Source organism: Thalassophryne amazonica, chromosome 7 (genome assembly GCF_902500255.1).
Source record: "Thalassophryne amazonica chromosome 7, fThaAma1.1, whole genome shotgun sequence".
Lineage (NCBI taxonomy): Eukaryota > Metazoa > Chordata > Actinopteri > Batrachoidiformes > Batrachoididae > Thalassophryne > Thalassophryne amazonica.
In genome coordinates, this window is record NC_047109.1 from 39004441 (window position 1) to 39022745 (window position 18305).

At 41.2% G+C, this 18305-nt stretch overlaps 1 long non-coding RNA gene across 1 annotated transcript; it reads right to left on the reverse strand.

Moving 5' to 3' along the window:
* Window positions 1-6172: 6172 nt before the first annotated feature.
* Window positions 6173-17457, reverse strand: LOC117513262. The gene is made up of 3 exons (XR_004561520.1): window positions 17447-17457; window positions 8964-8968; window positions 6173-6257 (listed from the first exon to the last, which is right to left on the reverse strand). It is a non-coding gene; the product is annotated as an uncharacterized LOC117513262 (long non-coding RNA).
* Window positions 17458-18305: the final 848 nt, after the last annotated feature.

Sequence of the window (18305 nt, forward strand, 5' to 3'; positions counted from 1 at the left end):
TTTAGACCAAGCAGAGGAAAAAAATATGGAATCACTCAATTCTGAGGAAAGAATTATGGAATCACCCTGTAAATTTTCATCCCCCAAATTAACACCTGCATCAAATCAGATCTGCTCATTGACATTGACCCTATACCATGACATTGACCCTATGTGTCTTTTTGCAAGGAATGTTTTTGCAGTTTTTGCTCTATGGCAAGATGCATTATCATCTTGAAAAATGATTTCATCATCCCCAAACATCCTTTCAATTGTCCAAAATATCAACATAAACTTGTGCATTTATTGATGATGTAATGACAGCCATCTCCCCAGTGCCTTTACCTGACATGCAACCCCATATCATCAATGACTGTGGAAATTTACATGTTCTCTTCAGGCAGTCATCTTTATAAATCTCATTGGAAAGGCACCAAACAAAAGTTCCAGCATCATCACCTTGCCCAATGCAGATTCGAGATTCATCACTGAATAAGACTTTCATCCAGTCATCCACAGTCCACAATTGCTTTTCCTTAGCCCATTGTAACCTTGTTTTTTTCTGTTTAGGTGTTAATGATGCCTTTCGTTTAGCTTTTCTGTATGTAAATTCCATTTCCTTTAGGCGGTTTCTTACAGTTCGGTCACAGACGTTGACTCCAGTTTCCTCCCATTCGTTCCTCATTTGTTTTGTTGTACATTTTTCGATTTTTGAGACATATTGCTTTAAGTTTTCTGTCTTGACGCTTTGATGTCTTCCTTGGTCTACCAGTATGTTTGCCTTTAACAACCTTCCCATGTTGTTTGTATTTGGTCCAGAGTTTAGACACAGCTGACTGTGAACAACCAACATCTTTTGCAACATTGCGTGATGATTACTCTCTTTTAAGAGTTTGATAATCCTCTCCTTTGTTTCAATTGACATCTCTCGTGTTGGAGCCATGATTCATGTCAGTCCACTTGGTGCAACAGCTCTCCAAGGTGTGTTCACTCCTTTTTAGATGCAGACTAACGAGCAGATCTGATATGATGCAGGTGTTAGTTTTGGGGATGAAAATTTACAGGGTGATTCCATAATTTTTTCCTCAGAATTGAGTGATTCCATATTTTTTTCCTCTGCTTGGTCTAAAAAAGTAACCATTACTGACTGCCACAATCTTTTTTTCTTGATTTCTTATAGTGTTTCTTAAAGCCAGAAAGTTGCCATTTGAAATGACTTTAGTTTTGTGTCATGTCTGTGATCTGCTTTTTTTCTACAAAATTAAACAACTGAATGAACATCCTCCGAGGCCGGTGATTCCATAATTTTTGCCAGGGGTTGTAACTCCAGTGGAGCAGCTAAGAGCAGGAGCTGTGCGGCAACACAGGTGGAGAGCGTGCAAAAGACTGATTTTGAAGACATAACACAAAGTTAAAAGTTGTATCGCACATCTGTCTCAATGTGCCGAAAGAGTGCTGATGTCCACGTCTTTTCACAATTCCTGTGCTAGTCAGATGACATACCAGATCAAGACAGCATCCAGTTTAGAAATGAACGGCACATTCCATTGTTACAGGAGTTTTTGTCATGGAAAGAGGAGCGGAATTCCGCACGTTGCGGTGGAGCCGCATGGCGCAAAGCAATGCAGAGATGAAGCCTCACAGGACATGTTGGGGCATGTCCAGCTCATGCTCAATTTCTCGGATAATCACACGACTGAAAAGCAACCGACAGCCATCTGAAATCCACCTGAAAGCCGTCCTGTGAGACCAACACGGAGGTGGTTTTGTGCCGCGTAATGAACGGCTCTGTGGCGCGTCCCTCCACTTTTCTTTCCATGAAAAAAACTCCTGTAATAGTGGAATGTGCCGAAAAAGTGCTGATATCCACGCCTTCTGCCTTTTTGTGAAAGTCAGACGACGTCCCGGATCAACAAAGCCTTCACGTTGGAAATGATCTGGTTGTTTCAGCAGGGTCTGAGCCTGTCGATCGTCGCTCGGAGCACTCTCAGAAGTTGTGGGCGGTCTTTAAACCGTCTGGATCACTCCTTAATCTGTGTAATCCCCATATAATCGTCCCTGAAAGCCATATTAATTTTCCGAACGGTGTCCACCTGGAGGTCTCTCACAGTTTCTGGAAAAAAATTGATGCAGCAATTTATTCGCAATAAAAAAAACGACGAGAGGGGTGGACCAGTGCTCACACAAAGCCTGTTCACAGGCGAATGACGCAACCGACAGGCGTGAAAAAACTCACGCATGCGCAGGAAGGTTCAAGCTTGGCTGATGCAATCACACGTGATTCAAATCCATATGGTTTTTGAAAAAAATAAAAAGGTCGGATACTTTTCTAACAGACCTCGTATATATATATATATATATACATATATATATATATATATATATATATATATATACATATATATATATATATATATATATATATTTTTTTTTTTTTTTTTGAAAATGATCCACAGGTGTATATAATAAAACGGTCACCTCATTCTGTATGCAGAACAGCACCATGCGCAAAAGAGCACTTTTGCAGAAATAAACAGATGAACACAAAGTTAAAAGTGGATTCACATTGTAAAAATGATTGTGTTTAAAGCCAGGGAAAAAATAAAGCCAGCAAGCCACGGATGGAAAGGAAGCCACTTAGAAAGAGCAGGGAGGCGGCTGTCCATGAAAGGACAACAGCAGCGCGTGCGCAAAAGTGTGATTTTGCAGAAATAAACTGCAGAAATAAACAACAGCGGAACTGTGCTGGAGTGTCTATTTTTCGACTGCGTTTAAAAAAAAAAAAGGGACATCTTTAAATGCTGCTGTGAATCTGTGAATTGAAAACCCACACTTTGAAGGGACCAGGTGTGGGAGGGCTGGAGGTTTGGACCAAACTCATGCCTAAACGTGCGCCAACATGGCGTTATCATGGCGCTGTCATGGCACTACGTGGATTAGTGTGGCTGATGCGAGCCATTCGAGGCTGTAATGACAGGTCGGTCGTGGCTCACTAGAGGCTGCTACGCGGCACATGCCGGGTACAGAGAGGCACATAGTGGTACCTTCATAGTGGATACGTGATAGATGAAAACGTGGGTCATTCTTCGAATAATCACCCCACACCCATGCGTGGCTCCTTCTTCAGCCTTCATTATTTGGTGGGACCGAGGCTTAAGACCAATAGATAACAATAAGTCTTTAATACCCACTGTCAATTTTTTTAACACAACCACATGAGTGTTTTTAACTTGTTCTGTTAATCGATTTATGTTGTTTTTATTGTATCATGTTTTTATGTTGTATTATTATGTCTACTGTCTGGTATGTTTTCATGTCATATTTAAGTCTATGTATGTATGAATGTGTTCTCTCTGCTGGCTGCACAACAAATTGCCCCATTGGGGATAATAAAGACAACTTGATACCTTGACACTTTGACCAAATTTTGAACAGCCTTGAGTTGACATCGGTAAATCTGGAGAGGCCTGATATAATGTGATGCTTCACTGCTGCAAGGGGACTGGCATCATGATACAAACTCTGCCATACTAAATAACCTCAAGATAATGATTGAGTGTAAGTGGCAACAGGTTTGCAAAAGATGACAACAGATTTGTGATGTTTGTTGATTTGTTGCAGTTAATCAACATAATATGTATATGTCACAGACATGAACGAGTGAAGCTCTTCAGCATGTCATGTCATTGAGGTCCTTCAGACTGTTTTTTTGAGCAAATGCGTCAGGGGAGCATTAGCCTGGCTAAAACCTTTCAGCTTCGGGGAGTTTCTGCCCCTCCAAGACCCCCCCTCCCCTTTTTTTTTTAACCATTTTTCTTTTTTGTCTTTCAGTTTCTGTGGGGCTAATGATTGTGTGTAAGTGGCAACAGCTTGCAACAGACAACAACAGGTTTGTGGTGTTTGTTGATTTGTTGCAGTTAATCACATTGATATGGTCTTGCAGGTAGCTGTGGAGTCCCAGTTTTGATCTGCATCATCATCCACAGTGAGAGCAAGCAAACTGTCCACGTTGGTTAGGTGTTCCTGTTATCTTATTTCTCTCACAGGTCTTGGTGATGTTTTGGCAGGAGCTTTTTTCAAAGTTGCCAAATGTGTTGAACCAGAGTATGCCTGACCATCAAGTCCTGTGCTTGCTCTTAGGTATTTCAGGAGGATGGCAATGTTGGCATTCAAATTGTTTTCAAATGTTTTTGGGGTGTTTGTTTCTTTTCTTAAAACAGTTTGCCGTAAAAGGAGCTGCTTGGGGATTCTGGAGATATCCATAGAAGTTGAGTCTTTAAGATGATGGCTTTGTTGCTTGTGTATTCAGCTCTGTCTAGGATCTCAAGGTTTGTGATATTGCATACAAATTGCATGTACAGTGCTGTGAAAAAGTTACTGCCCCCTTCAACTTTTACATGTGTGAAAAATTTTTGGGACATCAAAAAACACAACAAAAATCCAGGCTTTTTATATTAAAATTTCTAAAATTATGCCCTTTATACTCACAGTATAATCTTTACTTTTTGACTTAAAAGAAATAAAAATCTGAAAGCCAAAATGATGGTGTGAATAAGTAAATGCACCCTATAGTATACATAAACCACATAAACCATCACTATTACATCCAGTCTTTTCAGCCAAGTCAAGGGGATGGATACATGAACATGTCCAAGACACTGAATATGTCTTGGTCTTTATTTACATCAGTTATGTGAAATAAAAATATTATGGTACCTGGTATATATTTTAGATGCAATATTATAAAGTAAGTTCCTTCTATGGAGTTAAAATTGTCTCATTAATATTTGTAAATGCACGCAGGGTGATCTACAAATAATCATTGATTTGCAAATGTGTTCAGATATCCACAAATGCAAATTTCATATTTGTAACTTGTAAATTGGTCTTTGCAAATAATGTTGAATTTGCAAATATAAAACTTAATTTGTAAAAAAAAAAAAAAAAAAAATTACATTTGTAAAACTGTAAATTGTATTTGTGAATTGAGTTCCAGCATTTGTGGATCATCAACACGCATTCATCGCTTTCCTCTGCGACGTCATTTTGAGACATTCTTTTTGCAAAATCCACAGATCCACAAACAAATTCCGACTGATTCACAAATACACACTCACGCACACTGGATATCCACTAGATGGCAGTGTGGTTCCATTCATTGATGTGGCAAGCTGAAACTATATGCTCCCGGATGAGAGAAGAGCGACATTTCAGAATAAATCATTTCACATTAGCGTAATGGACGTGTCTGATGGATGGGTATCTATGTGGTGATATTGTCTGCAAGGTCAATTATTTTTTTAAATTATGATGTGTCCGCAGATTTCATCATGGGGAGGGGGGCGGGGGTGTTAGTGTTGTACTCTTTAACGCAGTGGTTCAAATAAGCGTATTAAACAGCATTGCGCCTGTGCGTGCTCCGTGACACAGACATGCTGCAAAATTCTTCTTTTAAAAACTTGAAAGTTCTAAAAGTTTGCGATGTACAGTGTACACATGCTACATTTAGCTACGCTTCGCACAGGAACCACACAGTGTCACCGCAGCAACCAACCAGTCCCGCTTTACGACAACTGTTGCAACAGCCAGGCTTTGAGTCGCATTTATTCTCGAAACTCCGCGGATCCGAGGAAACTGATTTGTATCTACACAGATCAGTGTCCGTGGACTTATAAAACTTGCATGATGTCGTAAAAAAAAAAGAACGCTTTGCAATAAGTATTTTAAAAACTCAGTAACGATCACGATTAAAGAGTCATCCGGGAGCATATAGTTTCATCTTGCCACATCAATGAATGGAACCACACTGCCATCTAGTGGATATCCAGTGTGTGTGAGTGTGTATTTGTGAATCAGTAGGCATTTGTTTGTGGATATGTGTGGATTTTGCGAAAAGAATGTCTCAAAATGACGTCGCAGAGGAAAGCAATGAATGCGTGTAATTGGTGATCCACAAATGCTGAAATTCAATTCACAAATACAATTTCCAGTTTTACAAATGTAATTTTTTTTTACAAATTAAGTTTTATATTTGCAAATACAACATTATTTGCAAAGACTAATTTACAAGTTACAAATATGAAATTTGCATTTGTGGATATCTGAACACATTTGCAAATCAATGATTATTTGTAGATCACCCTGCGTGCATTTACAAATATTAATGAGACAATTTTAACCCCATATCCTTCAGCTTCCCCCTTGTTTTCACTAGGGGTCGCCAGAAGATCTGAGTTGGATCTGCATATTGATTTGGCACAAGTTTTATGCCAGATGCCCTTCCTGATGCAATTCAACATGGAGAATGGGCAGTGGTGTCCTTGAACCGGGAACGTTTCCCACTGGAAACAAGTGTACTTAACCACTTGGCCACCACCCCTGCCTAGGATTTGTATATAGTATGTGATTAGAACTATGGTGTTCTATTTAGCATTTATATTTGTTTAAAGACAAAAATAATATTTCATGAACATAAAATTTTGGTTGGCAGGGTAATGATGACAAGGTTTAAAATTAATAAGCTACATGATATGAATTGCATTGCAAACATTTGTGTCTACCGCTCAAATGATAATTATGAGCCAGATTTAGTGGGTCTGGCCCAAAAACTATTACTAGAAGAATCTTCTGCATACTTTTTTGTATTCCTACATTATAAATGTGTGCGTGTGTGTGTGTGTGTATGTATGTGTGTGTGTGTGTGTGTGTGTGTGTGTGTGTGTGTGTGTGTGTGTATACAAATAAATAAAATTAAAAATAAATAAATAAATTAAACCTTTGTCTGCTTGCATTCCTGTCATGCCCAGACATTATCGCAACTGAGTAAGTCGTTTCTTGCCGGAATCCAGAAGTGGCCTCAGACAGAAGGACAGCCACAACCAGTGCTGTTACAGATGTGTAAGGGGCTGGGAAGGAGTGGGTGGTAGAAACCTAATCTCCTCATATTGGGTGCCCAGTCCCCCCAGAGGGAAAACAAGAAACAAGAGGCCCAGCTGTCCTGAACAATGGACCTGCCCCTCACCAACGAGGACTCAAAAGGCCTCATTCAGACCCCAGACTGCTTACAGGACTTGCCAGGACATGCCGACATTTGAGTCAGACATATCTGTCTCTGATTTGGGCAAGTTTGTGTCTGAATACGTGACCAAATAAATATACCTATATTCACCACAAAGTACATAAAATCCAGCTTTGTACATGTTATATAGGGGTGGTTTTTTATAAAAGGTCAAACAGAGTCTTCACTTCAGACTGAAATATCTAGCATGGCTCTAAAGGAATGTAATATTAGACACTAAACTGCATGTTAATTAAAATTATTATAATTTTTTCATTGCATCAAACATTAAACCAGTTAATGAGTTATTTCCAGAAAAGTTCTTCAACAAATTAAACAGAATGTGGTTTTGCGAATTAAGAGCTACGGTATTTTCAACTTTGTTTTTTGTTGTTGTTGGTGGTGTTTTTTTTTTTGTTGTTGTTGTTGTTTGTTTGTTTTTTTTGTAAAAAAAAAAAAAAAGTATTCTGCCCTTGGGATTTTGCACTTTTTAATTTCTTTGTGTCATTTAAAATACAAAAAAAAGTAATTCGGGCTTCTCGATATTAAAATGTTTTAAAATTAACCTTCTTAAACTCAAACTCAACGCAAATCTCTACAACGTGATATACGTAAATTAAATAAAAATATGAAAGCCAAAATGATGGGTTGCATACAGGCCATGGTGGTTGAGTGCATTACATATCTTTGAATCAATTGTTCATTTGCTCTCGACAAGTGGTCCTTGGCTCTTGGACAACTCTTCTGATAATTCTTTTCACTCCTCTGTCAGAAATCCTGCGAGGAGCACCTAGTCATTGCTGGTTTATGATGAAATTATGTTCTTTCAACTTTCAGATTATGTGCCCAAAAGCAGCCGCTCAGAAGCAGCCATTCAGAAGTTCAGAAATCCTTCTGTAAGAGAAGCCAACATTATTTTTTTGCAACAATAAGGTTGTGAAGTTCTTGAGACAGCTCTTTGCTGATACCCATCATAAGATGTTTTTGTGTGACACCTTGGTAATGACACACACCTTTTAATAGGTCATTAAACTGGCATCAGGACTGAACGAGCTGATATTAATTTGTACTGACAAGGGGCAGGATTGCTTTCTAATTCCTATTAGTGTTCAGCTGGTGTCTCGGCTTGCTCATGTCTAACTATGCCAGTGCAGGGCTGCAACATTCTTCAGCTAATCATTTTTCAAGATCAACTGCACATGTACAGAGTAAGCATGCATCGTGAGACCACAGTGCATGTGTTGGGAGATAAGGTTAAATATGTTCCATAAAGCCCCAGTCACACTAGCATAAAAATATGGTGTCTACCTCCTTATGGGGAGGAAATGCAATGTGAAAGTGGTCAAGTGGAGGTTGAGCATGAAGCACCCTCAACCTCCATGCGACCTTTTTCGATCGCAACAGAACTGCACAGATCAACTGATGGGTGATGTACTGTCCTCCAACATGGACTGAGTGTGCTCACTGTCAAACAGATTGGCTGCAAATAATCACTATCTTATTTCAGAAAAGCAGACTCATTACCCACACTTTGGCTTACAACATGGCACAGACTGACCTCAGTTGGTTCCAAACATTTATGAGAGAGGATCAGCTCTGTTGTCATCCAAACTCACTACACATAAATCGGCTGTCCCCCACCCAGCCATCATTAGTTTTTCAAAACATGGACACGGACACAGTGACACATGAATGGACCCTATGTCAGCATCAAGTAAAGTTCATGGTGGGACAACTTAGCTTTATTATCTTGGAGGTGTGAAGGTGTTGTGCACACCGATTGTGAGAAAAATAAAAGACAGGAAACGGATGGACAGCTCTGGTGCTGAAATGGTGGCAGAGTGTGCTGTTTGTTTAAAGCAGGTGATCCATCCACCTGTCATACAAACAGTGCCCTCCAAACATATCAGAACACTTGATATTTCACACATTCTAATTTTTTTATGCCATTTCAAATGGGAAAAATACAAAAAATAAAAATTTCTAAAATTATCTTCCTGATGTGACCTTAGGACCTTTGTGACCAGGAAGGCGGTGGGATCGAACCCTGGAATGCTCACACTAAAGACCAGAACTCTACCAGTTCAGCCAAAGGGGAATTCCCCCGTTAGCCAAGCTAGCGGGAACATCTTTTCAATCCAGACTTCATCTTGCTACACTTAAACTCAAACTGAAAGCAAATCTATACAACTTGATATAAATTAATTAAAAATATAAAGGCCAAGATAATGGGTTGTATAAGTAATGTAACGCTTTGGTATAATACCTGTAAATAATCTGGCGGCGCGACTCATTGCAGCGGCCCTCATACACTTTGCCTCAATTTGGATGACAGACTGCTTCAAGTTTAGAACACATAAACAATGTCAAATGTATATGTGTCTTTAATTTTGATGTGTGCCATTATTACGATAAACAAGTAATAATTGTGGATTAATTGCTGTATTTTGTCTGAGGTAATTGGAGTGTAAATGTAATTTTGTTGCTGTTGCATTTGTGATGACAGTGACAATAAATCTCATTCAATTCAATTCATTAATCAGTTTTATTGCCAGTTTTCTTCAGACAAGTCAGGGGATGGATACATGAACATTTCCAAGTCACTGAATATGTCTTGGACTTTATTTACATAAATTATGAAGAAATACAAAAGTTTCTTTCACCAAAACATCAAATCTAGGCTGAGTGACTGTGCAAGAAGGAGAAGAATGAGGAAAGCCACCAAGACACCCAGACAACCTAGAAGAAGTTACAGGCTTCTGTGGCTGTGATTGGTGAAATTGTGCACAGTGCATGTTTTGGATTTTATATCCCCAGTTATAGAGCTTCATGATGAAGTGGGATAGAGGAGGATGTTTTTAAAAAGAAGGCCAATATGTTTTCAACTTCATCCGTTACAGCGAAGGAGGATGATGAATGTGATCTAAACTCACACTGGTGTTCATTTAAGAAATCATATTTGTGTATAAATTTGTCAAGTCCACAGTCACATTTTTTCCATTATTTTCTATTCATAAAATGTATTTATTGTTCGAAAATAGATGCCTATATGCAGCAATTCTTATTTGATAAAGATATACACCTGTCTCAGATGATTAATTTCATATATGTCATCTGTTTACTTTTAAATGTGGGGGCAATGCCTCTGAATGACTTTCACACCTCACTAAGTCAAACCACTTTAAAGTACTTTCTTACTTATCGCTTTTACTTTAGCTGTAAGTGTGCTTGTTTCATTTGTTATTCTGTCCAGCTTTATATCTCCACACATCCATCTCAGCTTTCCCAATTCTGACACATTCCCCTTCTCCTGCATTGACTTTACTGCTCATGTCTCAGCCCCATACATCATTGGTCTTTCCGCTGTCTTAGAAACCTGATCTCGACCCCTTGTGTGAATTCTTCAGTCACACCAACCAGACTGAACACTGTGGGTTATTTCTCCTGTCCAGTTCTCTATGTTCAGCTGTCAGTGATCCTACAGATTTCAAGATACTACTCTTTCCAGTGCCCCACTCATGCTACCTGTCTTTGCTCTTGGACAAGGCACTTCATCCGCATTGTCTCAGTCCACCAAGCTGTAAAAGGGCTGGGGAAGTAACCTGCATCGGACTGGAGCCCTGTCCAGGGGCAGTCATACACGCTTATTTGCATCACTCTGTGGAATCCAGAGATAAGGGCCCCTTCACACATAGTGCGAATTTGGTCGATTTGCGCATAAGTGCGCATGAAGCAGGAATCGTGTGCAAAACACACAAATTCGTAGCTGCCTCCAACACCTCGTACACTTGTTGCTACAATTATTTGCGCACACCAGCTGTTGAAAGAGTGTACGCTGTGCGAGCCCATCGAACCAGGCTGCGCTGCGATCATCCTTCTTGCTGGTACATCTTTTCAACCAGTTTTTCTTTCCAGTCAACTTTCCATGAATATTGTTGTGTGGGCCGCCAGAAGAGGAGGTACTGCTGGCCCACCACCAGAGGGCGCCCTGCCTGAAGTGCGGGCTTCAGGCACGAGAGGGCGCTGCCGCCTCAGGAACAAGCCGTGGTGACAGCTGTCACCCATCATCCGTGACAGCTGTCACTAATCATCCAATCCACATCTGGAATAAAAGCAGGAAGACACCTCCACCACACTGCCGAGATATCATCTTCTACCAGAGGTAATATCCTCAGCCTTTTTGTGGTATTTTGTAAATCAGTTTATTGTGAGTGTTTGCAGGAGTACCGGTCCTTTTTGTGGAGGCTGTGCAAGATGGCACTCTTTTTCCTCTGAGGGATCGCTGCAAATATTGAGTGGGAGGTGGAGGTGGAATTCCCACCAGGATTGTTACTGGGTGTTCACACACCCACCCTTGACTGTCTTTGCTTTCTGCCAGCAGTACCAGATCCGACACGCCGTGAAGGTGGCCACCTGGGGACTTCGGGACATGGCGGCTCCAGTATTCCTCGGGTTCGGTGGCAGTGGAAATCGTGTGGTTCCGGTTCGTTTCCAGACGGGCATCTCCTATCGTCGAGCCTGCCCACACGACACCTTATTGATTGACTTCTGCACATTCTGTAATCTGCTGTGTTTGGTTGTGTCATTCACAACAGTCAAGTGTTCTAATTTGACTCCTTCCACTGTCCGTTCATTTACGCCCCCTGTTGTGGGTCCGTGTCACTACACTTTTCCAACAAATATACTTTGATATAGCACTCTTGTGAACATCTAGCCCTTTAAGGAATGACTTTCTGTGGCTAACCCCCCCACCCACCCACCCATTTGGAGAGTGTCAGTGAGTGCCTTTTGGACAATTGTCAAGTCAGCATCTTCCACATGATGGTTGTGTGGACTGAACCAGACTGGTATTTATACTGTATACATAGTGTGTTAATCAAACTTGGAATGAAATATTCTAATATTTTGAGATATTTTTTCCTACTTTTTGAGCTGGAGGTTGTAATATAAAAAATTAAACTAAGAAAATAAATGAAACATTCGAGTTTATGTAAAATGAGTGAAGAATAACTTTCTGAAATAACAGACTGATATTTATCCTGTATAAATAATGTGTTAATCAAACTTGAAATTAACTATTCTAATATTTTGAGATATGTTTTTTTTTTCTATTTTTGAGCTGTAGGCTCTAATATAAAAAAAATAAACCAAGTAAATACTTGAAACATTTGAGTTTATATAAAATAAGTCAAGAATAGATAAAATGCTCACTTTCTGAAATAACTGACAAAAGTATTTAACTTATTCATGATATTCAAATTTTTGTAGATGTACCCATATACAATTTACTTGTTATTGTTACTCTTTTCAGTCCCTCTCCTCAAAAGCTAATGTTTAAATTAATCTTAAATAAGACTAAAATATTCTGTCGTGTAAATAATAATAACAAAGCCTAGTGATTGCAAAGGAAATCACTTGATTTTTGCAATGCTTGCTGGGTATCGCGCTTCCCTCACTTGACTCTCAGGATGTCACACGCTTCACATGCCTCACGCTTGGATTGTAAACAGTTCAAAGTTGGTGAAGGGACAAGGGTCATTGTCCAATAGGCCCATGCACTCCAAGCGCCATCGCGGGAGTCGGGAAGCATTCTGGATGTACTTCCTGCAATTCATAATGTGCAAGAAACATGAAATGACTTTGTGAGGGGTTGACAAAGGATGAAACTACAATGTGAATGATTGGAGACAAAAATGAGGACCCCATGTGAGACACGCAAAAGCTGCCCTGGGGGAGTACGCCAAAATAGTGGAGATGATTGGAGAGAGACGGCGCTTGTGGAATTGGCTGAGAGAGTCCAGTTTATAGTCAGCTGCTGGACACACCTGCCCATGACAACTGGGATTTTCATTTTATCTTAATCTATTTAAATCAGGACCACAATGGAAATAAGTCTCGTGCTGGCAGCCGTGAGCTGTGTGCAACCATGATCAGCCTGCATGTACTGAGGTGGGCTTCAGCACAGTGGTGAATACTGGTCATTCCTGAGAATTGAGGATGACACCTATCCACAGGAAAGAGCTGCGTGTCATCACTCTCTCAGAGCTGCGTGTCGTCAGAGCGAGCTGCAAAAAGTTTGTACCTGAGTTTTCTGAGGTGGTGTTTGTAGTTGCCATCTGCCATGCCGGTGTTTGCCAACCCGGACAGTGGGAATACCACCTCAACCGGCAACTTAGCCCCGCGACTGGACAGCAACAACGTCCGAGGCCCGCGCAACGTGGTGAATTCACTGAGGCCGCGCGCTGCGTCATTAAAGTCGCGTGTCACAAGTGCCCCTTCCCTGAGGCCTCGTGCAGCCACCGCGGATCCATCAGCGTGGAAACACCGAGGCCGCGCGGCACCAGCGCAGTGCAGATCCATCCCGGTGACAAACAACGCAGGCTGTTAACATCGGCGATCATCAAGCTGCCCATAAGCCGACCATGGGGCCTAAGAAGGTTCTGACAGCAGAGGAAGGTGACAATATTAAAAATTCTCTGGACTTTCTATCAGAGGAGATTTCTGTTGTGAAGCAGCAACAGAAATCAATCATGGATCTGGTGGAGGAGGTGAAGGCATTACGGCTCCAGAACGCCGAGAAAGACCGGCATCTGGTGCAGCTGGAAAATAGAGTGGCTGAATTGGAGCAGTACACCAGAATTAACGACGTCATCATCACAGGTCTTCACATCAAACCACGGTCCTACGCACGGGCGGTAAGAGATGAGAGCGGAGGGGATCCCAGTGAACAGGAGGTCAGCTCTGTGGAAAAACAGGTTGCTGATTTCCTCCTATCTAAAGGTATAGAAATGGATTTAAATAACATTGAAGCATGCCACCCTCTGCCCCGGAGAAATGACGGTGATAAACGAACCATGAGATTCATCAACAGAAAACCCAAAACAGCACTGTTAAAACAAGGAAGAAAACTGAAAGGGACAAACGTATTCATCAATGAACATCTCACCAAACGGAATGCCGACATCGCCAGGAAAGCACGCTTCTTAAAGAAACAGGGAAAAATCCAGCACACATGGACTTCAAACTGTAAAATATTCATCAAACTGAACGGATCACCAGAACAAGCAAAGGTTATGGCAATAAGGAACATCGAGGAGCTGGACAAATATGAACAATAGGTATGAGGACTCAAACACATCACAGCACCATGATGCAGACTGGAGCAACCCACTCATCCACATCATCTACACCCGGAGACAAGAGAGACATAATGAATAAGGATAATGATCCATTTATTTCTGCCCAGGAGCTCTGTCTAGATACATTTAATTATAATAACTCTGCTAACCACCCTTCGAATCTGAAAATGATCCTGATACCTTTTTCAGTGAGAATATTGTGAGACAGTGCAAATATTTTACAGAAGAACAATTCAAAAATTATAAAATCAATGATGAAGATTTTTCAATTATACATTTCAACAGCAGAAGTCTTTCTCGTAATCTGTCCACTATTAATGATTGTTTGAAAACATCCAAAAAACGTTTTTCAGTTATTGCAATTTCAGAAACATGGTTAAATGAGGATAATAAAGATCTGGTATATCTTGATGGTTATGAATTGTTCCTGGTTAATAGGCAGACGAGAAGGGGCGGAGGCGTTGCATTGTTTGTAAGGTCAGATTATAGCTGTAAACTCATTAACAACATGTCATTTACAGTGGACAACATCATGGAATGTGTTACCATAGAAATTACATCTATAAACTCCAAAAACATAGTTGTTAGTTGCATTTACAGAGCTCCTGGGACAAATATTGACACCTTTGAAGACATCTTAGGAATGTACAACAATATAAACAGAAATAAGCATTTATTTGTCTGTGGAGATTTCAATATAGATTTTTTAAACCCTCACAATCATCCACAAATTACCTCATTTATAAACACCTTGTACTGTTTAGGAGTGTTTCCAACCATCATTCATCCTAGCAGAATAACTATGGATACAACAACTCTCATTGACAATATTTTAACTAACGTTATATCTGGTAATCTTAGTGGGGGACTACTGGTCAGTGATATCAGTGATCACTTGCCAGTTTTCTCAGTCTTTGCATTGGAGGGTTGTTGTATCTATCGAAGCAATATCAAATTCATGAGTAGAAAAGTAACACCTGAAACAATTGATAATTTAAGGGAGGATTTATCAAGTCAGAATTGGTCAGATGTTTTTGTTGATGATGTTGACAGGTCATATGATGCTTTCATTTCCATTTTTTCCAGTTTGTATAATAAACACTGTCCATTTGTTGACAAAATATATAGAAATCAATATAGCAACAAACCATGGATAACTAAGGGGCTTCAGAGGGCATGTAAAAAGAAAAACGTACTATATAAACAATTCATAAAACTACAAACTAAGGAAGCTGAAAGTAAGTATAAAACATATAAGAATAAGTTAATCAATATCACGAGACTCAGTAAAAAAATATATTATAATGAGTTACTTGTCAAAAATAGAAATAACATCAAAAACACATGGAACATATTAAATTAAATAGTAAAAAAGAATAGAGTAACTAGAGATTATCCTTCATTTTTTCAGAGTAACAACTACATCACGATTGATAACAATGAGTCTATTGCTGAACACTTTAATGAATACTTCGTTAATGTGGGTAAAAATCTTGCCAGTAAAATTGACTCATCAACTAATAACTTCTGGGTAAATAATTCAACGTTTAACAAATCTGTTTCAGTGTTCATTGGTGGTACTCATGAAAGGGAAATACTTGATCTGGTTCATGGTTCAAAAAGTAAGAAATCGACTGATTTTAATAATTTGGATATGGCTTTATTAAAAAAAGTTATTGATTGTATAGTAAAACCGTTCAATTATATTTGCAATATGTCACTAAGTACTGGTAAATTTCCTTCTCAAATGAAAATAGCCAAAGTAATTCCTCTGTTTAAAACTGGTGACAAACACACATTTTCTAATTATAGACCTATATCACTCCTGCCACAATTTTCCAAAATTTTGGAAAAAAATATTTGCTAAAAGATTAAATGATTATTTACTGAAGCATAACATCATTTGTGAAGAACAATATGGATTCAGAAGGTCTCGAACTGTTATGTGTCGACGCGGGTTGAGGAGCGGACCTGCGTCTGACGGAACCCAGCGCCAAAACAACCACAAAACGGTTCCAATAACAAAACAATTTATTTTCCCCCTGTGGTGCATAACAAAGTGTACAAATGAAAAATACATCTGTCTGGCGGAGTGAAGGACGGCGCGCTCTCCAGCGCCCAAAAGGATCGAAGCCCGGCGTTTCTGGACCCACGTTCACCGCCAAACACCCCCCAGGTGGACACGACAAACCGACTCTGCGAAGGATAGAAAAGGTGAGGTAAGTCAGCAGCTACAACCAATATCCTTCAAAGGCACACACTATCAGCAACACATTCAGGTCTGAATTTAAGCTTTATGTAAATGAGCAGCTTCTCACAACAGGTGGAGGATCATCAGTCCGCACGCCACGGCAGTGAGAAGCGAGCTGCACAATTCTCATCAATATTCACATATACTGCGTAACAAAATACCAAGTTACTGTTAACAATCATTCAGACAATCAAATCACCTCTGATGTGTGCTGACAGCATGTGTCCCTCACCCGTCTTCCTTCACAGGCACGATATGTCAAACCCAGGCGCGGTCCTCAGCGTCTCACAAACGAACATCACAAGGTCGAGTTCCCGGCAATTCTGCTTGAATCACACATGACTTAAATGCAGAACGCCATCTCATTATCTGCTTCAGCTGAAAGTCTTTAAGGTTGCACGTGAGCACCATCCACAGGTGCTACACATTACGTTGATGAGGGTGAAGGACTCTTCTGCCAGCACCTTCTCCACAGACAATAAATCAGTTTGCATACCACCTGGAGAGCAAAGAAAAGAAAAGAACACCAAAATGTCCAGCCACACCCCCCCCAACACACAACAGTACCCCCCCTTTAACAAGAAGCCTCCCGGCGACCGAACAGACCAGGTCCGAGAACAGCACCTCCCTCCGGGGTCCTCGTCAGGAAGCAGACAGCATAACGCTCCCAAGGTCCACCACAGACAGCAGGACAGGGCACCGCAGCTGGAAGGCCAGCGGGCATCAACAAAAACCCCAAAACAGTCCCTAGTACAGCCCAACATACAAGAAAAACATAAAACCCACCCAAAACCTCCCCAGGGGACCATCCCATCCAACCCCGGGAAGAAAAGAAAAACTCCCAAATGCAAAAACCCAACACAGCCCCACAAACACAATACAAACATAAATGCATGAAAGAAAAGTAACAAACAACCCCCCCAGAATGACTTGCAGAGCCCAACACCCCCCCAGAAGGCCTTTACTGCCGGTTCCAGGAGGAATAGCCAAAGCCGGAATCCCACAGAGGTCCCCAGGTACACATGGAGCAACGGCGCCCCCCAGAGGACCGTACCATCAAACCCCAGGAGGCACCCTCCCCACAACCCAGGAACCCCAGACCCGGCCACACTTGGCTAGTCGGCCCCACAAGCCAATTCCCCCCCAGAGGACCATCCCATCAACCCTGGAGGTGGAACCTGGAAGGAAACAAAAAAAAACAAAAGTCCAACCCCCGGAGGACTACATTAAACAACCCCGGGGGCAAATAAAACAACCGATAAACCCTGTTACCTTCCCCAGCACCACGAAAGACCCCAGATCCCTCCCAGAGCCTTTTGGCGGCTCATTTTGGCGAATGGCACAAAACATCAAGCCGGGGAAGGGAACAGGAAAAACTAACCCGGCCCCAACCCCAAGGCACAGCGGAAAACCGGAAATACGTCCGGTGCCCCAATTCGACCATACCCCAGCCTATCGGGAGGGGTGGAACTACCGAAATGGCGAACGGCAACAGATCGGCCCACCCCTCCGACTGAGGTATGTTCCCGCTGCACCACACCCCGGCAACACCAATGACGAACGGCACAAAGGCCCACCGAGGCTGGAGTGGAACCGGGCCCTAACCAAACCAGAAAAAACACCCCTAACAACCCCCCCCCCCCCCCCCCCCAGGTGCAGAGGTCTTCTGAGAACGCTCAGCGTGACCAACCTGCACCACCCCACAACCCACAAGACGAACGGTCTTAGGGCGAGTGAGGTTGGGGTTAGGGAAGTAGGGAAATAAAAAAAAACAACAAAACAAAACGACCCCAGACCCAAACAGAAAATACCTAAATACAAATAATAAAAACCAACGATTAACTGAGTCCAGGATGGGCTTCGAACCGCCTGTCGTTCA